This window comes from Diadema antillarum, unplaced genomic scaffold (genome assembly GCF_040938485.1).
Source record: "Diadema antillarum isolate AM-2024a unplaced genomic scaffold, OU_Dant_1.0 scf00000115, whole genome shotgun sequence".
Taxonomy (NCBI): Eukaryota; Metazoa; Echinodermata; class Echinoidea; order Diadematoida; family Diadematidae; genus Diadema; species Diadema antillarum.
This window is the reverse complement of record NW_027271004.1, coordinates 60,825-85,309: the sequence shown is the minus strand read 5'-3', so window position 1 is coordinate 85,309 and position 24,485 is coordinate 60,825. Positions and strand designations below refer to the sequence as shown.

Genomic DNA, 24,485 nt, shown 5'->3' with positions numbered 1-24,485 from the left:
GAGAAGAGAGAAGAGAAGAGAAGAGCAGAGAAGAGAAGACGAGAGAGAAGAGAAAAGAGAAGAGAAGAGAAGAGAAGATAGAGAAGAGAAGAGAAGAGCAGAGAAGAGAAGACGAGAGAGAAGAGAAGAGAGAAGAGAAGAGAAGAGAAGAGAAGAGAAGAGAGAAGAGAAGAGAAGACGAGAGAGAAGAGAAGAGAGAAGAGAAGAGAAGAGAAGAGAGAAGAGAGAAGAGAAGAGAAGAGAGAAGAGAAGAGAAGTGAAGTGAAGTGAAGAGAGAGAAGAGAAGAGAAGAGAGAGAAGAGAAGAAAAGAGAAGAAAAGAGAAGAAAAAAAGAGAAGAGAAGAGAAGAGAGAACAGAAGAGAAGAGAAGAGAATAGTGAAGAGAAGAGAAGAGAAAAAAAGAGAGAAGAGAAGAGAGAAGAGAAGAGAGAAGAGAAGAGAAGAGAAGAGAGAAGAGAAGAGAGAAGAGAAGAGAAGAGAAGAGAAGAGAGAAGAGAGAGAAGAGAAGAGAAGAGAAGAGAAGAGAGAAGAGAAGAGAAGAAAAGAGAAGAAAAGAGAAGAAAAAAGAGAAGAGAAAAGAGAAGAGAGAAGAGAAGAGAAGAGAAGAGAATAGTGAAGAGAAGAGAAGAGAAGTGTAGAGAAGAGAAGAGAAGAGAGAAGAGAAGAGAGAGAGAGAGAAGAGAGAAGAGAAGAGAAGAGAAGAGAAGAGAAGAGAAGAGAAGTAAAGTTATAGTATATACAGATATGCAGATTTTAAGTGAAATATCTTTGGGAAAAAAATAGTCCAGAAAAAATATTTCTGATACAGATATTGACAGATTAAACACCAAACTTACTGCATGTAAAAATGGAAAAACAGTGATTTGGCTTTAAAAAAAAGAAAACTTGAAATGAATATGAAAAAGATCCATTTTATTGTTTTTATATGGTAAGAGATATAGACCGGAATAAAATCGGGATTATAATACCTTAATTACAGGATATACAGCGTGTTTCAAGGTTAGAATTTTGGGAGTCAACATTGATGAAAAATTATCATGGAATAAACGTAATTGGCATCATCTGCAATAAATTCTCAAAGAGTGCCGACGTGTTATATAGATACTAGTAAGTTAAGATTGTTCCTAAAAATATATTGTTGATGTTGTATAATACACTCTTTGCACCCATGCATATTCATAATGTGTTACGTCTTGGGCCATTGAAACAGGACCAAACCACGAGTCGCTCGTTCATCTAATTATACAAAAACGTTCAATAGACATCTCATTCGATTCTTCATATTTTGGTCATTATACTCGGCCATGATTTCCTCTCGAAAATGTTTTGAATATTTATGATGTGCAAATTTTCCAAATTGCTATTTTTATACTTTTCTGTTCAGATCAGCCTCCTCTGGACTGTCTTTTTTCAAAGGTATTTCACTTTAAATCTGCATATCTGTCATACTATCACTTTACTTCTCTTCTCTGCTCTTCTCTCTTCTCTTCTCTTCTCTTCTCTTCACTTTTCTTTTCTTCTCTTCTCTCTTTCTTCTCTTTTATTCTCTTCTCTTCTCTTCTCTTCTCTTCTCGTCTCTTCTCTTCTCTTCTCGTCTCTTCTCTTCTCTTCTCTTCTCTTCTCGTCTCTTCTCTTCTCTTCTCTTCTCTTCTCTTCTCTTCTCGTCTCTTCTCTTCTCTTCTCGTCTCTTCTCTTCTCTTCTCTTCTCTTCTCGTCTCTTCTCGTCTCTTCTCTTCTCTTCTCTTCTCTTCTCTCTTCTCTTCTCTTCTCTTCTCTCTTCTCTTCTCTTCTCTTCTCTTCTCTCTTCTCTTCTCTCTTCTCTTCTCTTCTCTTCTCTTCTCTCTTCTCTTCTCTTTTATTCTCTTCTCTTCTCTTCTCTTCTCTTCTCATATCTTTTCCTATTCGGGTACCTCGTTGTTCTTGTCCCTTGATTTGATTTCTGTCATCTTTCGCAGTTAGCATATTCACGCTTATAAACTTTGGAACCTACATCCTACAAGCTTTGCTTTTTAGTAGGTTCCTCATATTACACAATCTGTTATTCTGACTGCAATCTCCTCTAAGTACCAACGTCTTTGCTTAGAAATTCTGTTATCTTTACCCTCCTTTTCTATCAATGTGATAACTCCTTACCTCTGAGATAATGATAAAATACCACTAGAATAAACTTAATTCAAAGTTTATATTAAATACCCTCCTATATATGACAAAAAACCAACTATCATTTAAAACATCTTATGTTACACCACTCTTTCCCGAAGGTAATGTTTCATAAAATAACTTAACTGATCTCAAATTTATTTTCCATCTTTCTCATCACACAATTCATCTATTATACTATAGTATTAGTACTATGCTACTCCTGCTACTTCTGCTACTATTACTACTTTACTACACACACACACCCACACACGCACGCATTATAAGGTAACATATCTCTTTACAAGTGGCAAGATCATTGCAAGTTACTGATATATGAAACTATAAGACAGAAGGAAATTCTCATAGAGTAAAATGGTGTATTTTTGATAATCAGATTTACTATATATAAGGCAAGATTGCCGTCATTGGCAGAATTGAAGAATATATTAGGTACATGATAAAACAAAACAAAACAAAACAAAAACCGCATAATCAATTGTATGTACAAAAAAAAAACAAAAACAAAAACAAAAAACCAAAAGGCACTGCCCGGATTCGAACCGGGGATCTCCTGTTTACTAGACAGGCGCTTTAACCAACTAAGCCACAGCGCCGCTCACGGCCGGGTGGGGAACTTTATAAATATATTCACAAGACGTTATACCCACAATAACTTGGTTCGTTTATGCGCTTGGACTCTTCGATTTAGTGTAGGCCTACAGGAAGAATAATGCTTTTGAATATATTTCAACATTATTTATATGTCTGTGAGTGATAGGTATCAAATGCAACTACCCTGCACCATTAGATTATAGTTTACATTAGTTTTTGGCTTAGCTTCCCATGTGACGACTATATTCTGCAGTTCCAATGCTGTTATTTTGCCATACTAGGTGCCCACATCCATCCTCGATAATGTAGCCGTCTGTGTTGATATTTCTCCACCTTCACCTTCAAAACACGTGTGGGGTCCGGTCCTCGGACCAACTGAACTGTACTGTACTGTAGTACCGTAGAACCCCCGTTCACAATGTACATACCTGGTTAACATACCTGGTTGTGGGCATTAAAGTTATACAGAACTTATTTGCCCCTCTGCTGCTCCATTGTCTGGGTACGGTAACTAGCAAACTTTTGTTTTCTGTGCTGTGCGGTTTTAGTGAGAACATGGGCATGAGAATTGTTGTTCGGGGTTGTATTTGTCCTTTTTTGACTTCCATGCTTTCTCCAAGCTGGATTTGAAAGAGTTGAGTTGTGTACTGTTTACCACATAATCCGGGAGATTATTCCATTCCGTGACGATACGCTGTGAGAAGACATTTGACCGTTTTTTAGTTATGCATCTGTTCTTCGTTACCTTGAACTTGTGCCCTCTAGTCCTGTTGTCAGTTCTCAAGTTGAAAAACTTGCTTAGTCTAATGTCTTCCAGCCCATTCATAATCTTGAACGTTTGGATAAGATCTGTTCTATGTCTGCGGTAGCTTAATGATGGTAATTTCAGTTCTGCTAGTCTCTCCGGATATGTGAGATTTCTGAGTTTGGGTATTGACTTGGTTGCTCGTCTTTGGACTTTCTCTAACTTCTGAGTATCCCTTTTCAAGCAAGGGTGCCATATCTGGGAGCAATGTAATACAATGTACGTACAGTATTGGTTCTCACCGGATCTTTGGGCATTTTCTCTTCCACAGTTTCAAGAAGACGAAAAAGTAATCTAGACTATAAACATTGAATTATCATCACGACGATTTTCCTTGTGCTCGGTGGAGCTGGGCCCGTGTGCGGTACACTGTGTACATAGACAGAGGTAGGTTAAGTACGAATTCTGCATTTCATGATTTCCCTTGTTTGCAAATTATCATGTGTGCTCACGTACACAACTTAATACACTAGCTCAGCCTCATTGGCTCAGCAACATCAGTTCGGGAAACCCACTCACAAGGGGGGCCCCTCCTTATAAGTAACCCGTCCCCCTTATAAGTAACCCCGTCCCCCTTATAAGTAACCCCCGGGGCACCCCTTATAAGGAGTCTCCACGCTTTTTTGCAATGCAACGCGAAAATGAAAGGACTGCGGCAATTCGCTTGATTATGTCCATAAAGCTTCACAAATTTCCTAGTTACTCACGAAATTTGAGCAAAATCGGTTTGAGGCATCATATCCAAAATCATGGATTTAAATGCGATGTCAAACGACCCATGCGAATGCTGAAATGCGAGCGATTACTGGCGCGAGTGTCGCCAGGCGCGGCGGCGCGGCAATGCTTGAGTGCAGACGTGGCGACTGTGTACATGTACTCAGTCGCCACGTCTGCACTCAAGCATTGCCGCGCCGCCGCGCCTGGCGACACTCGCGCCAGTAATCGCTCGCATGTCAGCATTCGCATGGGTCGTTTGACATCGCATTTAAATCCATGATTTTAGATATGATGCCTCAAACCGATTTTGCTCAAATTTCGTGAGTAACTAGGAAACTTGTGAAGCTTTATGAACATAATCAAGCGAATTGCCGCAGTCCTTTCATTTTCGCGTTGCATTGCAAAAAAGCGTGGAGACTCCTTATAAGGGGTGCCCCGGGGGTTACTTATAAGGGGGACGGGGTTACTTATAAGGGGGACGGGTTACTTATAAGGAGGGGCCCCCCTTGTGAGTGGGTTTCCCGAACTGACATCAGGGGGGTGTTTCATAAACTAAAAGCTGTTCGTAAAGTTCACGAACGACTTACGAGCTACTGGTGATCAGTTCTGATGTGCTATACTGATCAGAATTTCCATAATTCAGCACGAGAACTGATCACCAGTCGCTCGTAAGTTGTTCGTAACTTTACGAACAACATTTTTAGCTCTTAATGGTGCGATCTGGTGCATATAAGTGACTATTTTTTACTTATTTTGAAAGACAAAAGGGATATAGCGTTATACCTTCAATTGCAACTATCAGTACCACGTTAATCCTTTGACCTATGCTCTCAATGCGTGAGAAAAATGGGTGCCATGCGTGAGATCGTAAGACGGACCCTAAATGGGTGGGTCTCACGCAGAATACGTGAGACTTGGTAGCTCTGGTAAAATGTCATGATGTACTTTGTACTAACTACCGGTACTAGTGATGACTGATATAGCCTGACGGTGACCAGATGCTGTGCGACAGGGCTGTGTATACTGGTGATTGTGATACCTCTCTTGCCAGCAATTTAGTCTGCACTGACCAGACGATAGAACCATGTACAGCCTACATACCCTGTGCGTGTATGTCCACGTTCTACGACTGTTAGTGCAATTTAAGCAGATCTACCAGGTCTGTCTTCCCATAATTACTAGTAGAACATATAGTAACATTACGGTGTCAATCCAACGGTGTCAATCCAATTTACGTTTTTTTTATCGAGTTTTTCGACGTCTACAGCTGGCTGTAGAACTTCTATGTCTGGTAATAGTACATCTTGTTGATTATTTTGCGATTATGCCGAGTACTTAAACCAAGCGCAGGTGCAGTTTCAGAATCAATTACTATTCTCCCTATGTAAAGGCCACTGCACACTCTACGACCTCCGGTTGCATCACTGATCAACTTTGGATCTAACTCACAATACCCAACCAAAAGCCTCAGAATAGACATGCTTGTTCATTTCAGATCCAAAGTTGGTCAGTTGTATGACCGAAAGTCATATGTTACCGTGGTGGCCTTAGCCCTAATACATTTATTACGATTATCGCAGATATTATATGGAGCTACCAACCTTGACTAGTTAGAATTGTGAGTGAGACACTGACATGAGCAGATTTAGAGACAATCAAGCCCAAGAGGATGAATTTTGAAGTGATGGTGGTGGTGGTGGGGGGGGGGGGGGGGGGGGGGGGACCGGGGGATGATGTGGATTGGGGCATCGTCCAGTTTCCACTGTACATAGATCTACTGTGCAGGGAGCTTTGACATTTGTACGTTTCAACGGGTGCAATCTGGTGCATACTTTAGTCAACACATGCACAGAGCGGGCTAGACAGAAAAATCTGTCTGTCCGGAGGAGTCTTTTATTATATATTTTTTTTTTTTTGCTTTATCAGCTCTTCCTCTCTATAGGAGGATATTCTGTGAAGCCAGACGCAGTCTCCGCAGAATATACAGTATCCCCGACGACCAGATACAGACCGACCGTTCGGTCAAAGAGTGGGCGTGCCCTCAGGAAAATCTCCCAATTTCAGGAGTCAGTTTGGAGAAGTTTGGAGACTTTTTTTAACTTTTCTGTTGGGGTTCAACATAGCAAAATTAATTTGTTTATCAGTATGACAGAGATTTCAACCTCAAGCATCTCTGAAGCAGAAGATAAAGCCTGGACCCCCTCCCAAACAGGAGACCCTGATCTCGTGAACATGTGCACAATATTATGTCTACATAGCCCACATTATGCACAGTGCAAAGCACACTATAATAGGTTATATGATCTCTGGTGCTAGGAAGTACTAAGCCTTATTTTTGAACATATATGGAGAAAATAAAGTTGGGCAGGAGAAAGAGCTAGAGGAAGTATGTCTTTTATGTGAGAAACACATAACTAGAGTGGGAGAGCACCAGACTTTGCAAAAATGACCCCAAAGTGGAAGATCTCCCACCGAAAGTGGGGAAGTTGGAGTCGCTGGAGCAATAGGGAGTGAAACAGAGTGGGTGAGTTGCATGAGTTTCATGCTGAATGCATGAGAGTCGGTAGCCCTGCTTAGTGATTTTTGTCAAACTTTTATCAATGTGTTCAACTACTGTGTGATATTGCTGCATTCACTTCATGCATGGATGCCTTGAGGGCCGTTGCCCAAGTTGACTTTTTGGACTAAAGAAGTAGCTTCAAGTTTGTGTTCAACTACTATGTGATATTGCTGCATTCACTTCATGCATGGATGCCTTGAGGGCCGTTGCCCAAGTTGACTTTTTGGACTAAAGAAGTAGCTTCAAGTTTGACTTATGAGGGATTAAAATCAATAGAATACTAGAAAAGCACTCTGAGAGTGCAGACCTCCACCAAGCAGCTAATTTCCACCAATGTCTTCCCAAAGAGATTTTCTCCTCTCCACCACTGGGGAAAAGCTCTTTGACCTCTTCATAGAGATCAGTGATTTCCACCCATAGGTACAATATATACATGCTGAAAAATCACCCAATTTCCCAATATAGATGCCTTTGTTATGTCTTGCATAAACCATCAGCTGCACGGCGCGCCTCGCCCTAGCAGAAATTTGAGCACGCACTTTAGTGCGTGCATGCAAACCTCAAATACGCGCAGCCTCAACTCCCAAATTCATTGACCCTACCTGCCAAAATATCAAAAATCCTTCATAAATTCCCCCAAAATTCTCAGATCACTAGCAAAATTTAATCATCTATTACCTGTATCATTCCAAACCTTTCCTGCAAGTTTCATCCAAATCCGTGAACTACTTTTTAAGGTTATTTTGCACACGGACAAACAAACAAACGAACGAACACACAAACCAATGGTACCGGTAACGAAAACATGACCTCCTCCCTTGGCAGAGGGTTATAAAGAGAAGAGGACTTGAAAAGTCCTTCGACCTACAATTGTAGGCTATTATCTGACTTAGGTGAGGTTGACTTAAGCAAGGTTGACTGTACTTTTTAAACAATTTGTTACATACAAGAATGTATGTACTATTATTCTCCAGATGGAGAAAAAATGCTCAATACCAATTGAAGAATTTGGCATCATAGCATACATGTGGCAATAAGGGGCAAAAGTGTAAAATGAGGAATGTATGCAAGAGCCAAGATTTGCGAAAGTCAAATGCATACTGTGAAAGTTCTTGTCTACACTATGCTTTGAATGCCAGTGAAAATTTGAGGAAAATCAATACGGTACCAGCACAGCCGTTTTAGTGATAGAGTGCACTCCCGTTATGACGAACACACTTAAAACGAAATTCCAATTACAACGAAATAAAAATCCAGGTCACAAAATTATCAGCTCTATGTGTTTTTATTGTTCATTTGTTCAATTATAACGAAATTTCGATATATAACAAAAAAAAAAAACTGCTGGTCCTGAGGACTTTGTTATAACAGGAGTCCACTGTATCACTCAGTGGAGATGGTTTAAGCTACTTAGTTTTTACCACCCCTTTCAATTTCTTTGCTTGTTTTGTATTTCTTGTAGTTTCATTCTGATCTTATTGATTCAGTTCAAGCCAAGAACATCTTCCAAAATCTAGTTACCAATGGCTCTATACAGGCAATTCAGTGGTAAATTTTCTTTTGTGGGCATGCGTTGTGTAGTTACTTACTGCCCATAATGCCATTGACATGTAGGGGCAGTACAAAAGTCCTCCATTCGGCTCTGTTCATGGCCAGCCTCTGTAGTGTCCCCCATGTGTGGTTTAGGTCCCTCATCTCTCTCTCTCCACAGTTCTTCTCCATGTGTTCCTGGGTCTACCCCTCATCTTCCTCATCCCTTCTGGAGTCCAGTAGAGTGCTGCTTTCATGAATGCTGCCTTGTTCTTTCCCTATCAATACCATGTGACCAATCCATCTCCAGTCAGCATTGTGTGATCAATCATTTAAACATCATTTGTAATGTTGAATATGTACTATGCTTCAATGTATTGTATAAAGTACTATCCATTCGTAAATGATTTGTATATGATATAAATAGTTGACCTTGTAGGAAAATTTTAGGTGAAGAGAAATATGGTAAATGCACAAATTTTCGTGGTCCATTAATTTTGCGCATTTTGCACTGCTTTTGGCTATTGTGAATTCTAAAACCGGTGAAAATATTTTCACAATTTTCTGTGCACATTTAGAATGTATGGACAATCATGCAGTGCGAATTCAAGAATCTGCAAATATGTTTTTGAGCCGCTCAGGCTCAGCGCAAAAAAAAAAAAGATAATAATAATAATTGTGCGCAAATATGGACATTTACAGTACATTAATGATCTGCATTTTTGAGAGACAGCAGATTCTATCAAGCAAAAAACAATAATGTCTTGATATAGATAATACAATTATGATGATAATAATGCATTGTCTGTATCCAAGGTGGCCTCTTCAGTGTTGCCTCTGCTCTATCAGAGGACCCTGCTATTTTTCTTGCTCTAACATTGTCAGGTGCCCATCTATACACCTGGGTCGAGAGGGATATGGCGGGTTGAAATATCTCATCAGGGACAGAGATAGGCACTTGATCGGATTTGAACAAATTACTTACATACCTCTCAGTGAAAGTAAAGGGTCTTATCTTTTAGTGATCGTGAATTCTGTAATCTCATTGGTCAATCAAGTAATTGATAAAACCCCATGTTACCTGTGTTACTCTGACCAATCACTGAATATTTCCCGTATTCCGTGAATAAGGTTATATTGTGCGCATGCGCTAAATACGCCACTGAATATTTTCTGTATTCCGTGATATGACATCATGATATTACACAGCTAGCTAGCTGCGCGTGTACGTATGCGCACATAATCAGCTTGCTAGACGTAAGTCAACATGGCTGACAGCCGGCGATTTCAACTTCACCAGAGGAAGTCAGTGAGAGGAAGGTTAGCACAACGCCCAAAAATACAGCAAATGCCAATCTACACTTAAAAAGATAAAATTGTTACCCCCTGCTTGTTCATACGAAATACTGGAAATATATACCGTCTGATGCCATATAATTCGGCCTCTGGCCTCATGGAATATAGCACCAGACCGTAGATATATATTGCCCGTATTTCGTGAACAAGCAGGGGGTAACTGATATTATTCACTATGCCACAATGCCCTCAAATCATCAGTATTCAACAGTTACAGTGTGCACTTGTTGTGGCACTGCTTCTTCGTTCCCACTTTGATATTGATACTGAAATCTTTAGAGTGCCGATGCATGTACCGATATGTACCGCACTATCTGCTCACAGGGTCCATCTGGATAATATGACATACCACATGACAAATGTTACTGTTTGCAGAGATTACACAAAAACAAGAGCGAAGCAAATACAGCCTTCAGAATGTCCGGAGATCCTTTATGGCAAGTGATAGATGAAATGTATAATACAAATGTATGTTTGTACAAATGGAAACAAATGCATGCACTGACATGACTAGTAACCAGGTTGAATTATGAATGATTTCCTTGCTATTGTTTTAAGGGCTTGAAAAAGAGCACATGGCTTGAGAGAAATGCACTACAATAAAACCTGATGTGCCAAATAGACCAAATGCAAAAATATTGTACCCCTCATCAATAAATGTCATGTGTAAAATCTGCCATCACCGGGGCAGTATAATTTGTACAAAATCAATGGCATTGCAGCATTCTGTGGAGGCCCTAACAGGGCTGGCTCACAGTGGTCTGATCATGTGCCATATAGCATGGATTTAATACACTTCAAAATGACTAATTTTTTTTTAGCAATGAGTTATTCTTGACAGTCTCTGAAATATCTCTTGGGACCTTACAGTATCCTGTTTTGGCATCAAGGGAAATGTTCACTCCAGGTATTGTGTGCAGTTGTCTGAATTTTTGAAGACACAGAATATTCCAGCCTTTGCTTAATTGCCATCTTTCATTAAAGATTAAGTGTGTTTTGCAATAATATGTCTTTATACCTCTCCATATAATCCATGGGGTGCACATATATTCTTCTTCTTTTTCTTCTTCTTCTTCTTATTATTATAATTATTACTATTATCATTATTATTATTGTTATTATTATTGTTATTATTGTTATTATTATTATTATTAGATAATAATAATAATGATATTATTATTATTATTATTATTATTATTATTATTATTGTTATTATTATTATTATTATTATTATTATCATTATTATTTCATCTTGTTTTTATGTAGGTTGATTGCCATGTGTCTCAAGATAGGCATTAAATGCTTTTTACCAACCTCACTAAACATGCAAATAATTCTCTACACTGAAGTAAATACACAGAGCTACTACAGTCACAAGCAGCTTGGTCACAAGGAGCACAGCAATAAACATCACTTGGTTTGTTCACTTTGTCCGTATCATCTCTGTGGTAACGTTTGTCATATGCTGTGTCAGGATCCAATACTGATATATGGGAGATGCAGCTCGAAAGACAACACCATTAGCCTGATCACTTTTGCCTACTTAAGTGAAGCGCCTCGAATGAGTCATCCACCAGTGATCACTAACGATTTGGTGATAAAAGATTTAAAGGTTATCAGAAGCATAAAAAAATTTTGTGGCAAAGATACTGTACTTTGCGGCATAATGTGGCAATCTCACGAACATGAAACATATTGATATTTCAATGTTTAAAGGATTAATGTTTTAGTATGAACTTGTGTGATTGATAGATTAATTGATATTTATACATATGATAAAAGATATCAACAGCCAAATGATAACCACACAAACGTTATCTACAAATGCTATGTCCTTTTCCTACTACCTTCGCATGTTTTTTTTTTTTCTTAATCTGCAAAAATTATTTTTGCAGATTAAAAATTGATGGGAAGGTTGCAGGAAAAGGACATAATATTTGCAGTTTTTCTTTTAGTTTACCAGTCCTGTAGATCAATGGATAAACAGAGACCTCAAACATAAAGCATATCTGAACTGAGATTCTTCCACCTTGATCCCCTAGAAAACTGGAGAATAATCGTGTGAGCAAGGACGTATATGTGCCATGGGCATCACCAAGGGGGTGCTGTGTTGGTGCGAACGCACCCCCCTTCAGACCCTAAAAAAACAAACAAACACACAATTTAAATCTCCATGGTCTCGGACGTAGGATACCCCCCTCCCAGATCCTTCCCTGCTCACTCATACGAGCTTGGTCACTTCACCACTCCCTGGCATGTGCGGGTAAGATTGCCCTTTTTTTTTCTTGTCAGCTTAAGAAACCCAGAAGTTGAACCAGATATATAAACGCATCCCCTTTGAAAAAATCTGGTGACACCCCTGTGCGCATATGGTGAAAATCACAAGCATGAAGTGCAAAGGGGAGTTAGGAGTTGGTCCCTGGTCCCTTTAACCCTTCAAAGCCAAAGATATTTTGACCCTTCCAAACCCAAGGGGGAGGGGGCACATTGTGCCCCTATGTGATTTCTTCATTATTTGATGATATCACTGTCATATTTGGCACATGGCTAGAGCAACTCAAACTCTCCATGATCCTACCTTTGAACTTTCTTGACACACCTAGCGGAGTGCCATTCACCATAATAGGCACTTTTCAATTTATACATTGACACCAGCGTCACCATGCTATGACATATTTTTTACATACTGCGCATGCGTCAGTTTCGATATACAACGGTTCAGTGACTACAAGTACTGTGCGCACAGTCAACAAAACTGTCATTATACATGGTAAATGACAATGGTCTTTGCAAACCGAAAGAACATACATGTAGCTCTCTTGCGATTTCTCACATACATTCCGTACAATACAAATTGACGAAAGCATCACATGTTATCGAGTAAAGATTAAAGTCTGACATATTACGAAAATAAGTGGAAATGACAAACACGAAAGTGTAGCAATGACGATTGAAAATTGGGTAAACTTCAAATGCGATTTTCTTGAAATATTCTGAAGTGAAAATTGCATTGTTATTATTATTAAAGAGAATATGAGAAATATGTATTGTTTGGGATCGAAGTAAGTTGATGTATCTAGGTATCACATTTCATATTTCCTTCATGTAATTGTATGTGTTGGAAATTTTGAGTTTGCATATTGATAATGCAATAAACAAATGATACTAAATTAGGCAAAACTTGTGTGATAGATTCAAAATGATGCAAAATAAAAGGGAAATGTTTAGAAAAATGTTCCTTTTTTTAATGATTTCTATCATGTCTGTTGTTTTGATCTTTTTGTCACAATTGTGAGACCATTTCTGAGCCATTTTACAACCATGATTACACTGTACTTCATATTTTGGTACTTCAGCAAATCATAGCCATAAAAAACCCATTTCATCCACTATCATTTTGTTAGCTGAAATTGGAACTGAAAAACACTCAAAATCCAACTAACGTAGTTGCCATGGCAACCAGTGATATCAGACATAGGTAAATTACATAGCAAAATGTTTGCAATAGAATTTTAGGAAAAGTCACCAAATTTTGTTGAAGGTGGGTTAAGAGTCTAGCAATGGCAATTGAAAATACAGTGGGGGGGGGGGGGGGCACAAAGGGACATTCCAGACAATTTAGATATAATTTCACTTAATATAGTACATAAATCAATTGTGCCATAGATTTATAGAATTTATTGTGTTCCTTGAGCAGATAAACTAATACTCTGAATAATGTAAAACATATACACTATTTAACAAGAATGTTGACAACGGAGGGTCACATTTTCATCCCAGTGATGTAGCAGTGTACACAATATTTTGTATTTCCATTACAATACCAATTGCTTAACAAGTTCACATGTGTAGAATTTGGTTCCATGACATTTGCTGGTGTGACACTTGCTCCCATGAAATATTTGGATGCTACGCCAAACATAAATTCTACCCCCAAACATTAACCCTAACTGTTATCCTCACATCAAAGTGAACATAAAACCCAATCACAACTCTAACCTGAAGCCTAAAGTCCTTATAGAAAATAAGACCGGAGCAATCATGGCAGGAGCAAATATCGTGTCACCATAGAATTTATTCTTGCCTTCTTCATTTTTTCTACTTCCTTGAGCACCCAATCATGCATTCTTATATGAAGCTGCTTTGTTGTCATTCTTGTTCATTGTGATTTGTGATTAATTGTGAAATTCTGTACCCACTATAACCAATTCACAGACGTTCAAGTGTATCTGGAGGTACCCTTTAAGGGTACTACAACGGTAGATTTATACTGTAGATGCTCTCTGGTTCTGTCTTAGCCTTACTCTTTAACATAATTTTATATTACAGTTCAGAACTAAAACTGGGAGGAAAAAAAGCTAAATTCCAAGCAGGAGAAAATGCATCTTTTAAAAGCAGGAGACAGACAGCCATGGCAGAAGAAATTCAAGCTCAAGCAGGAGAGCGAAAGATTTTGGGAAATTGCCTCAAAGCGAGAGATCTCCCACTGAAAGCGGGATGGTTGGAGTCTGTGGATACAGCATTCTCTGAGTTTTTCTTGATTTCATTTTAGTGCTTTCCTAGAAAGGGTAATAACTGGAGTGCAATTTCAAGCATTCCCAAACTAGGTGCATAGCTACCATCTGTTTGTAATATTCAGTAATCATTAGTTAATTTCAGCATGTGTCTATTGTTTTGGCCTTCGGTCTACATATATAGTAGTTAATTCATATACTGTGTGCTTCTATGCTAAACAACCCACAATTGGTAATTTACATGAAAATGATGAAAAAAATATGCACAGACACGTTGGCAGCTATGTACAGATGTACTGTTGGTGTAGTGAGGATAAGAAGTGAATAGTATGGGTGAAGTGAGTAGGTTCTTGTCATTTTAGGATTGTTTTCCTATTCTGAGCCTCAGAAAAAAATTGCTGAGTGCAGTGGTGCATTTGTTATTATAAATTATCAGTGGGTGAGTCTGTATAAATTAAAAGTGAAGGTATATCCAGAGCTGGATTTCACTGGTGCAGTTTGCATGTAGGCTGGAAATCACTGTTCTCAGTAATTTTTCTTTCTGTTTTTCCTATACCATTTATGCAAAGATTTAATATAGGTCATCACAAATGAGTAGGATTTATGAAATAATACATCGGGTGATTTTTCCCCCTTCAAACTGCCCTTCCTTTCTTACATGGGAAAGGTGATAGTGAGCTACAGTGGACTCCCATTGTAACGAAGTCCTCGGAACCGGCAGTTTTCCTTCGTTATGTTGGAATTTCATATAACCGAACGAATAAGCAATAGAAATACATATCTAGAGTGAATGACATTGCAGCCCAAATTTTTACTTCGTTATAACCCGAATTTCGTTATAACCGTGTTCATTATAACGGGAGTGCACTGTATTGTTAAACGTTTAAGACAGTGTGGAGTTCCTTCCCCGTGACAGCAATGTAGGCAGTGAATAATTGAACAATCAAATTAATTATCTTCCTGAATATATCCAAAAGAGCTACTGAGCAACTAGCAGTCAATTTGGCCATGGCTATAAAAGGTAATATCGAGAGCTTGGCCTCAGCCAGGTGTACTCTACAGATGAAAAGTTGTGAAAGAAAAGAATGAGGGAGGCATTGGCACTGACATTCTGCCAAGCACCCTCTGTCCATTCCATGTTGTTGACCAGAAGGTAGTGGTCACCAGATGGCCTACTGCCTTTCTTTTGTTTTTCCATGACAAGACTTGAAAAACTCCAAGCAATAAATTGTGTTCACAATGTGTGCATTTAATACTCAGAATTTAGAGTAGAGGCCTCAGTTAAGATCAGAAAATATCTGTAGTGGTTGCCTTCTTAGCTGGCAATGGATTCAGCATACACAACTTATAAATATGTATGTTTTTTTTTTCCTGTATTTTTTGTTTCATTTGTTAGAAGCTCAAGATGGGTAGAAACAAAAGATGGCATTAAGGTGAGGATTTCTCTATACCTGTTTTTTACAATGAACCTGTTTTATAAAATGAATTGCTTGGTAGATGACAGAGCACATAACCTTTCTCAAGATGTAAGAACTGTGAATATATTTTCGATAATGATGTGAAAAAGTCTCAGGAATGTGAACTCTCAATTGCTCTGGGAATTCCAATTTCTTTGCTTCCCGAGTACCAGAAAGTTTGCCTTACATACAGTTGTAGCAACCAATAAGTGTATATATATCATTTCTCCTCCTCTATGTACTACTACAAGTTGCACTGAAATACATGTGATTAGAAATGGGTGGATTGAATAGATCACAGCAGGTTGAAAGGACAAAAACAACTATCCATATATTTGAATACATTTAAGGACGTATAACAGCCTACTCCACGGGTGGTTCTGTATGGGCACCTGTCAAGGTTCACGTGGAGGTGAGAATGGCATTTGATGATTCTTGTCTGCTCTGAGCTGGCCGCACTTACCGTCGTGTCTTAGGCCCGAGGCGAAATCTAGAATTCTGCCATGACTGTCGGCAATGAACAAAATCAGATGCAATTGTCCGGAGCGATTCCCGTGAAGAAGATTTATCAACATCACATCAAGACTGTTGTATAAATTCCCCCTAGTACTCCCATGTGGACTTGGAAAAACTTGATAGAATTGAACCTTTTCCAACTGTCCTTGTGTGTCTAATTGCTTCAAAAATCTCACTTGTACATGAAGATTACCCACTTTTGGCTGCATTTGAGTTGACCTCAATTAACAGATTAAAGTCAAGAACTGTAAAACCAGAAATTTTTGCGTGCATGAAATATTCACAAGGAGCCAAGATTTGCGAAATTAAAGTGCACATAAAAGTTCATGTCTACAATGTATGCATTGAATATTACTGGCAATTTTTCCTGCCACACAAGTGTTCTTGCATCCAATTCGCAAAAATTTTATGCCACAGATATTTCTTGTTTTACAGCAAAGAGAATAGTAACTCAGTGGAAAGATACAAAATTACAATGAGAGACACCAAACATTTCATCACAATAAATCTTACAGAAAGTTAAGCACATTTTACAAAAGCAATGTATGTCACATGAAAAAAAAAGATACTCCATCTATTTAGTTTGATTACACTCTGCTTATCTTAACCAACTTGAACTTGGGGTAGATTTGAACTTGAATTCACATTCATCACATGTGACTACAGTAGACATTGCCAAGGTGAAAACCCATTTCTCCCTCATTTTACAACAGTTGGACACACAATCTTATTTGAGAGCAGATATTTTCACATAAAAATAGTTGGTATAAAGAGAGGGAGATATGTATATGACAGTGTGTCACTGTTGTAGTGAGATTTGATCACCTGAGTAATGTTAGGGTGACTCCATATCTTCTTTAGATAATATTTTTTTCTGGTACTGGTCTAGTGTATTAATCTAGTCTAGTCTAGTCTAGTCTAGTGTCATTGAAACATTTGAAATGCTATTTCAAACAACTATAAATCTGACTTCTGTAAGTTGCGCATGGCACTAAAGCACGATAATGATCGTAATAATCTCAAATGATATTGATTTGGTAGTAATGATGGTCCATGAAAACATGAACATGAATATTAAGAGATGAACCAATGCACTCAATGAATTAAGCTGTCTTTCTCTTTCACCACTATAAATGTTACTAGTTTAAGTGTAAAATTATATTCCATGCATTGTGACAACGTTTGACCATGACGTCAGTCAAATGGCTGATGTTGTATCACAGCTTAATTGTGAGATACAATTGTAGTATAGAGTATGTCCCAAAAAAAATTACAACGGGGCCCTCCGCAATGATATCTTTAAAAATAGTGAATCAATCTAAATACAAATGCAGGGTATGAAACTATAACTCATTGCCCACATCTTACAGAAAACCCCATTCGATTTGCTTCAGTGGTCAAAGAGAAATATGGAATTTTGTAGAGGATGTCGGGAATCTCTTCTGTCCAAGTTCTGTCTATTGTTCACATACAAGATCATCGAAATGCTAAACTCGGAAGAATCTGATGCATGACATGCTTTACAACAATCCACATTTCTCTGTGACCGCTTAACCAAATCGAATGGGGATTTCTGCAAAATAGAGCTAAAATGTTATATTTCAAGACCCTGAAGTAGCATTTGAAAAATGTAATCATATTGGGCATTATCAATGCGAAAATCTTATTGTATTTTTTTTTTGAGACATACTGCAGTAAGTCGCCCCAAAAATTACAATCAGATTTTCGAATTGATAACGTCTATTATGATCAACCTGTGTACGTGCTTCTTCAGAGTCTTAAGGTATAACATCTTAGCTCTATTTTGCAGAAAACCCCATTCAATTTGGTTAAGCGGTCACAGAGAAATGTGGATTGTTGTAAAGCATGTCATGAATCGGATTCTTCCGAGTTTAGCATTTCGATGATCTTGTGTGTGAACAATAGACAGAACTTGGACAGAAGAGATTCCCGATATCCTCTACAAAATTCCGTATTTCTCTTTGACCACTGAAGCAAATCGAATGGGGTTTTCTGTAAGATGTGGGCAATGAGTTATAGTCTAATACACTGAATTTTTATTAAGATTCATTCACTATTTTTAAAGATATCATTGCAGAAGGCCGAGTTGTAATTTTTTTTGGGACATACTGTACAAATCATGATTGTTTATGAGTGCAATGGACAGAATGCTTACATCCTTCACCGAATGAATCATTCTCTCCATTGCACGAACGAAAAACATTTATTTCTTGTTTTATAGCACCTAAAATAAGATCCTTGTCATTTGATGTTTTATGAATTTAGAAACAAGAGAATGTGTGGGATCTGAGATCGAGAGAGTGCTCACTGAGCGCTTTACGCTAGTGCACTGTTGCGTACACACTGCAAACGCAAGCGTTTTACTTACCTAGTGTGCTGGGCACTCAGTATGCGTGCAATGGAGCAAATCATATGGATCCTAGATTGCACAGTAAATGGAGCCACAATTGCATAAATGATGATATAATAGTGAAATGGGATAAATGATCAATAGCAAACAAGTAATCAAATGACAAGGATCTATCTAGGTGTTTTATAATTGTCAACATATCAACTAGCGACAACAGTGTACGTGTTGGAAGCATTGTGGGCTCAGGGATCACCATTGATCACTGAAGTGCTAGTCTTTCACAGAGCTGTTGATATGATGGAAATTTATTTTAAAAATTGTTGAAGTCTGCTAGACACTGATAGGCTGATTAATCTAGCAGGTGCACATTATGTTCTTTTTTTCCCCACCCCAATCCCTGAAGCACATGTACATGTAGGCCCTACTAGATAGGCATACAAAGTGTGCACTTTGTAATGTAAGTCTTTAGAGAGTTTTTGCAGATTTGTTACGGTCTGCCTTGTATTACTACCTAAAGAGGTAACATTATAGTTAATCCCCTTTTCCCCTTCCCTTCCCCAGAGCGTTCCGGCTGTAAATATAGAGGGTGCGCACTTCTGAAAATATGAGCCAAGATTAATGGAGCATTAAATGTGATACAGAATTTTGAAGAACTTTTGAAGTTTGCAGTGCAGTACTGCCTTACTGGGAGAAAATGATCATTCACCCCATTGTTCAATACACACACACACACACACACGCACACACACACACACGCACACACACACACACACACATGTGCATAATATATAGACACATGTTTGTCTACATTTTCATAATAGCAGCTCAACAAATTGCGTTCATCCACCTGCAGCATGTTTCCCATCTCCTCAAAGTGTAATGATATCCACTGAGTCTCCAGTCACAGCTGGATAGGATCCAGCGACTGAATGGGCAATTTGGGGATTCGATAGAGAGGCAGGGCAATTTAGGATAAAGAGGCCGTGCATTTAATGGGAGAAAGACGTGGTAGAAAATGGTGCCCTGATAGCACTTAGCACAGGGCTGGGGGGGGGGGGGGGGGGGAGGAGCCCCCTGCTCAATTCCCCCCCCCCCCAACACACACACACACACATTTTTTGACTCCATAAAAACATTGGCATGATAATGACAATTGAAAAAATCACAACAAAACCATTGAGTTTTCTCAAGGTTCCATTCTGAGTTTCTTCCTGTTGAAGCAGGGGTGGGTAACATCGATCCATCTTCTTATTGCATTTTCACACAGCATGGAACGTCCTTTGAAAATAATTAAGACAGAAATCCTGATGTTCCTAATGCAATGTAAATATTGATAGTGAAGTTTTTAATCTATGTAGTGTCTTGTTGTGTCGCAGTGTGTCTTTGTGTGTGTTGGTGTGCCATACATGAGTCACGCACTGCTTTATACCCCACCCCTATTTTCTCTATTTTCCCAAACGTCTGTCCGTCTGTCTGTCTGGCTGGCTGTCTGTCTTGTCTGTCGCTTGACTGGCTGTCATTTCGTCTGCGTGTAGGTAACTCTCAAGGGTTGATATGTTTAATTTTTGAGATGAAAATGAGAGAGAACCTCCTCTCGGGGGAAATTTGGTTGGGAGAGGATGATAATATAGATGGTGATGTGTATGATGAGGATAAAATTTTTCCCTCAGGAAGAGGCTCCTCCAAGCAGAATGTTGACATGCAAGTGTTTGATTTGTTGGTCTAGTGCAGGGCCGTTGGAAGTAGTGTTTGTTTGAATTCTCATTTTTGCTGAACTGCACCCCATAGAAAATCCACCGGTGTCGCTGTTCACTAACGAAGTATGTTAGTGCAAGTGTGTACATTTCTAATTGACTCTCATTTGTTTTGACTCGCTGTGCTGTTTGGAGAGCTTTCACACCATAGCAGAATTGTTCAATGAACGTGTGTTTCTAAGGGTTGCAGTTCATAGCAATGAATATCATCTGTTTCTATGGACATTTTCATATACACTCTTCTAAGTCTACAAAGATTTTGCCATTAGTCGTACAACATTCTATAAAATACATATTTGTAAATTCTTTCTTAAGTCTGAAACTTCCTCCCCTCCTCCCACCCCCCCCCCCCGAAACGTATTAACATGAGGAGACTGATTTGCAATTAAACTCAAGAGCTGCATGCAAACCAGTAGGGCAGCAGGCCCATCAACTAAATGGTCTGCAGTATCAATCAGTTCCAATCTATCTTGTCCTAATAACTAATAGCCTAGCCCCTTCTTTGAGAGCTTTCTCCAATTTTGCCAAGCTTACTTCTAAAAAGCATGGCTTTTTGCATAAACACAGCCTGTATTGTCAAACAACAAACATTTTGTCTCGGTCACAATACTGTAAACATTCCATTTATATATTTTTTGCACTGTGGAATATTTTGCACAGTGTGAAAACAGCACTACATGACATATTATAAAAATGTGCAAATAGTTTGTGTATTATATTTTGTCTTTTGGTGGAATATTAGAAATATCAAGAAATATGCAAAACTGCAGAGTGTTGTAAGGAAACCTGATTTACTGCAAAGTGGGTGTTTCAAATCTCCTGATGTAAGCCCAACTGATTCCCCCTTCACCCACACATGAAACAGATAGTATTTCCAGCAATAATAATTCAATAATGATTTTGAGCCAGTCTGATTATTTGCCATGCTAAGCCAGCCTGCTCACTAATCCTGTTGTCAGGAGCATATATTTCCTTCGCTTTCTTTTTCTTTGTGTGGCGAGACTTGCCCCGGTTTGCATCACATTTTGCGACGGCTCATTACCTATCCCACACTTTGGCGTGGATTATGCGTGGAAGAGACTGGGATCACCTTGAAAGTGAGTCACATTTGTGCAGGAGTCAACTGGCTCTCTTGAGAGACGCTGCATGGTCAAGAAATCAGACTTTTGTCACACCGTGATTTCCAGAGCAGATCGAGCCACCACAGAAAGTAGTTTTGCATTTTCCATGGTTAAGTGTCGTCGGTCTGGAAGGTTCCTAAAAAGTCATCGTGTGTATGTGTGTTTGTGTGTGTGTTTATGAATGTCATTCTTTCCCTGCACCCCCCCCCCCCCCAACACATTACTGACGGAGTAGAACATTATGTTTTGTCCAGTTTAAAGGAAAATACTTCTACGTTGTACTGAAATGATTTCAACTGCATGAAAAAGACGGGAGAAAGGGTAGAGGAAACTATCAATATAATATGCACTTAATCTATTTTGTTGTTAAGTGAAGTATGTACCATATATTTGAATTACATGTAGATCATTGTTTTGCTGGATCTAAAACACATTTTTCTTCTTTTTTTGAGACTATAAATTGACATTGACAAACTACACTTCACAATTTTCACTTGTGTTTATCTCTCTTGCTAATATCGCATCATGAAAAACTGAGTGTAATGTTCCTCCGTATGATATTTATGTCTGTTTTTTCAGCAAATTTCTACAACCTCATGGATTCAAGCATTTGTACTGGGGACTAAAAGTAGCACATTCGCATCGTACTGTACTTTACATTGTATATCTGTGTCTGCATTTTACTTCTGGGTGAGAAATTCCCCCCTTTGAGATTTGACATGTATAATAACAAACACTTTTCTTGACAAAAGAGAATAAATTTGACAGAAATAAAAGGCAGAGAAAATGATGGTGAATTATTGTCAGTCGTCCGTGCCCTGATAGTGACAAACATGATGCTGTTTGTGATACATCACACCAGAAAATTTGCAGAGTGCATGTTTCAAAGTGTAAGGTTCTGTGTGCAGTTGGCGGTGAATGCACTCCTATGTACGTTATTGATCAGTTTTGTGCAGACATCCATTTGCACTACCCCTATTGCAAAGCAACTATGTGGATCTTAATTATTTATGTATGCAGTGTTGTTTTAGTCTGCAAATTTTGGTGCCGAGGGTTTTCGAAACCTGTTCCCCAGATGCACTGTTGCTGTTGCTGTTGTATAAGTGGGAAAGCATTTACCTGGTAGTTGTGCAGTACATCCAGGCACCAGACAAAGGAAGCATATTGCCAGTATTTATTGCAACCTGTCTATGACACTTGGAGTGCTTTGGTTGCATTTTTATACCCCACATACACAAAGTGTATAAGGGGGTGTATTAGGAATCAGCGTGAGGTCCGGTGGTCTGTTGCAAATCTTGCTCTGCAAACTCTTCCTGCAGTTTTGAAGCAATTTACTTGATGAAACTTGGGGTACATTATGACATTGAGTTGTAGATGTGCAAAATTTTGTGTTTTTTGTGTTTGTTGGAGAAAGCATTGCCATTGTAACCACAATTTCCCAAAACCTTGTGGAGGGAACTACTTCCACAGTACATGTATTTAAGCAATTTATTTCAAATTTGGTATATCTATAGGTGTAGTTATGCAAGACACTCTTTGTGTTTGTTTACCATAACTTTAATATAATAGACAAAAATAAACATGCAGTGAGCTAGTTTACATAATTTAAAAAGTAATTAGTTGAAATCAGAATAATATTGCTGTACCTTCTAGGGAACAATGGACAATCAGGCCCGAATTCATGAAGTTGGTACAATTGAAAACATGGTTTAAACCATGGACAATTTGTATGGAGCGCCAAGTGTCGCATGGCCTATTTCGTTACGAAATGGTCATTTCGTTGATGAAATGACAAATTCCTCAACAAAATGTTCATTTCGTCAATGAAATGTTGTCATTTCATTACGAAATTATTATTTCGTCGATGAAATGACTGATTTCGTAATGAAATAGGCCATGCGACACTTGGCGCTCCATACAAATTGTCCATGGTTTAAACCATGGTTTCAATTGTACCACTTTCGTGAATTTGGGCTTTATGGTCAGAATCTTCAGTTGCTAACAAAGGGTTAACCACCATCCTGCTTTGCAATACTTGACTCTATGGGACTCGGGGGGGGGGGGGGGGGGGGGGGGGGGGGGGGGGGGGTTAAGTGTTCACTTCATTTCTTTTCTAGCTCTCTTCTGTGATAATTATATTTTGATCGAGTTTGAAATCAGTCTTCCCTATTTCAGTCTACTTGAGACCCTGAAAATTTACCACTGATTCATTATAATCCCCTCTGTCCATTATTCCACTAATAGTGCACTTAAGATCCTCCAAGGATGTTCACAATTTGCTTTTAAAGAAATTTGTTGAATTTTCTCCTCCCCTTAAATCCATGATCTTGCAGAATTATGCTTTGAAAAGTGTCGCTCAGTCATATAGGATTTGATTCACTAGGGTATTGCTTTTCATGAGTCAAAACTTCAATTTGTTCACTCTAGAAATGGGGCTAGAGACTGAATAAAATGCATCACTCTTAGAGCAGACAGTTATGAGATAAAATGTTTGATTTGTTTGTTTGTTTGTTTGTTTGTTTTAAGGGGATTTGCTGTTACTGAAGATGTACAAAAGTGAGGGTTCCCTCCAATCAAAAGCAGCACATATTTTGATTGTTCTATTTTCATACTTTCTATGCCAGATTAATTGCCAATTTGTGAGTTGTTGTTATTGTTGTTGTTGTTGTTGTTGTTGTTTTTTTTTTTTTTTTTTTTGGGGGGGGGGGGCAGCCAATGACTTAAATCAGACAATTACATTCAATGAATACATGTAGGAGAGTAGGTGTTTGATTCACATTTGACAGCCACTGACGTAGTGTAGACAATTACACTAGAAGAGTCAAGAAAAGATGTTTTGCGGGCAGCGTTGTATGTGTGTGTGTGTGTGGGGGGGGGGGGTTCATGTGCAAGACGTGGGGTCGACTAAGATTTATTATCATAATGTATGTGGGTTGGCTAAAAGCTGCCTGTAGAACCACTTCCAAAGTGAGGTGCATTTATATTAATCCTGAAATGGCTCAAACTTTTTCAGAAGCCATTGTCCATAGG

The 24,485-nt window shown here is 38.7% G+C and overlaps 1 protein-coding gene and 1 non-coding gene across 2 annotated transcripts in view; one reads left to right on the top strand and one right to left on the bottom strand.

Moving 5' to 3' along the window:
• Window positions 1-2,682: 2,682 nt before the first annotated feature.
• On the bottom strand, window positions 2,683-2,756 carry Trnat-agu (transfer RNA threonine (anticodon AGU)). Its single transcript has one exon. It is a non-coding gene; the product is annotated as a tRNA-Thr (tRNA).
• A 1,052-nt stretch (window positions 2,757-3,808) lies between these two features.
• LOC139719846 (myogenesis-regulating glycosidase-like) overlaps window positions 3,809-24,485 on the top strand; it is a 45,173-nt gene continuing 24,496 nt past the window's right edge. Inside the window, exon 1 of the mRNA XM_071631231.1 lies at window positions 3,809-3,946. The gene's annotated coding sequence lies outside the window, so the exon portion shown is untranslated. The remainder of the gene's footprint in view (window positions 3,947-24,485) is intronic.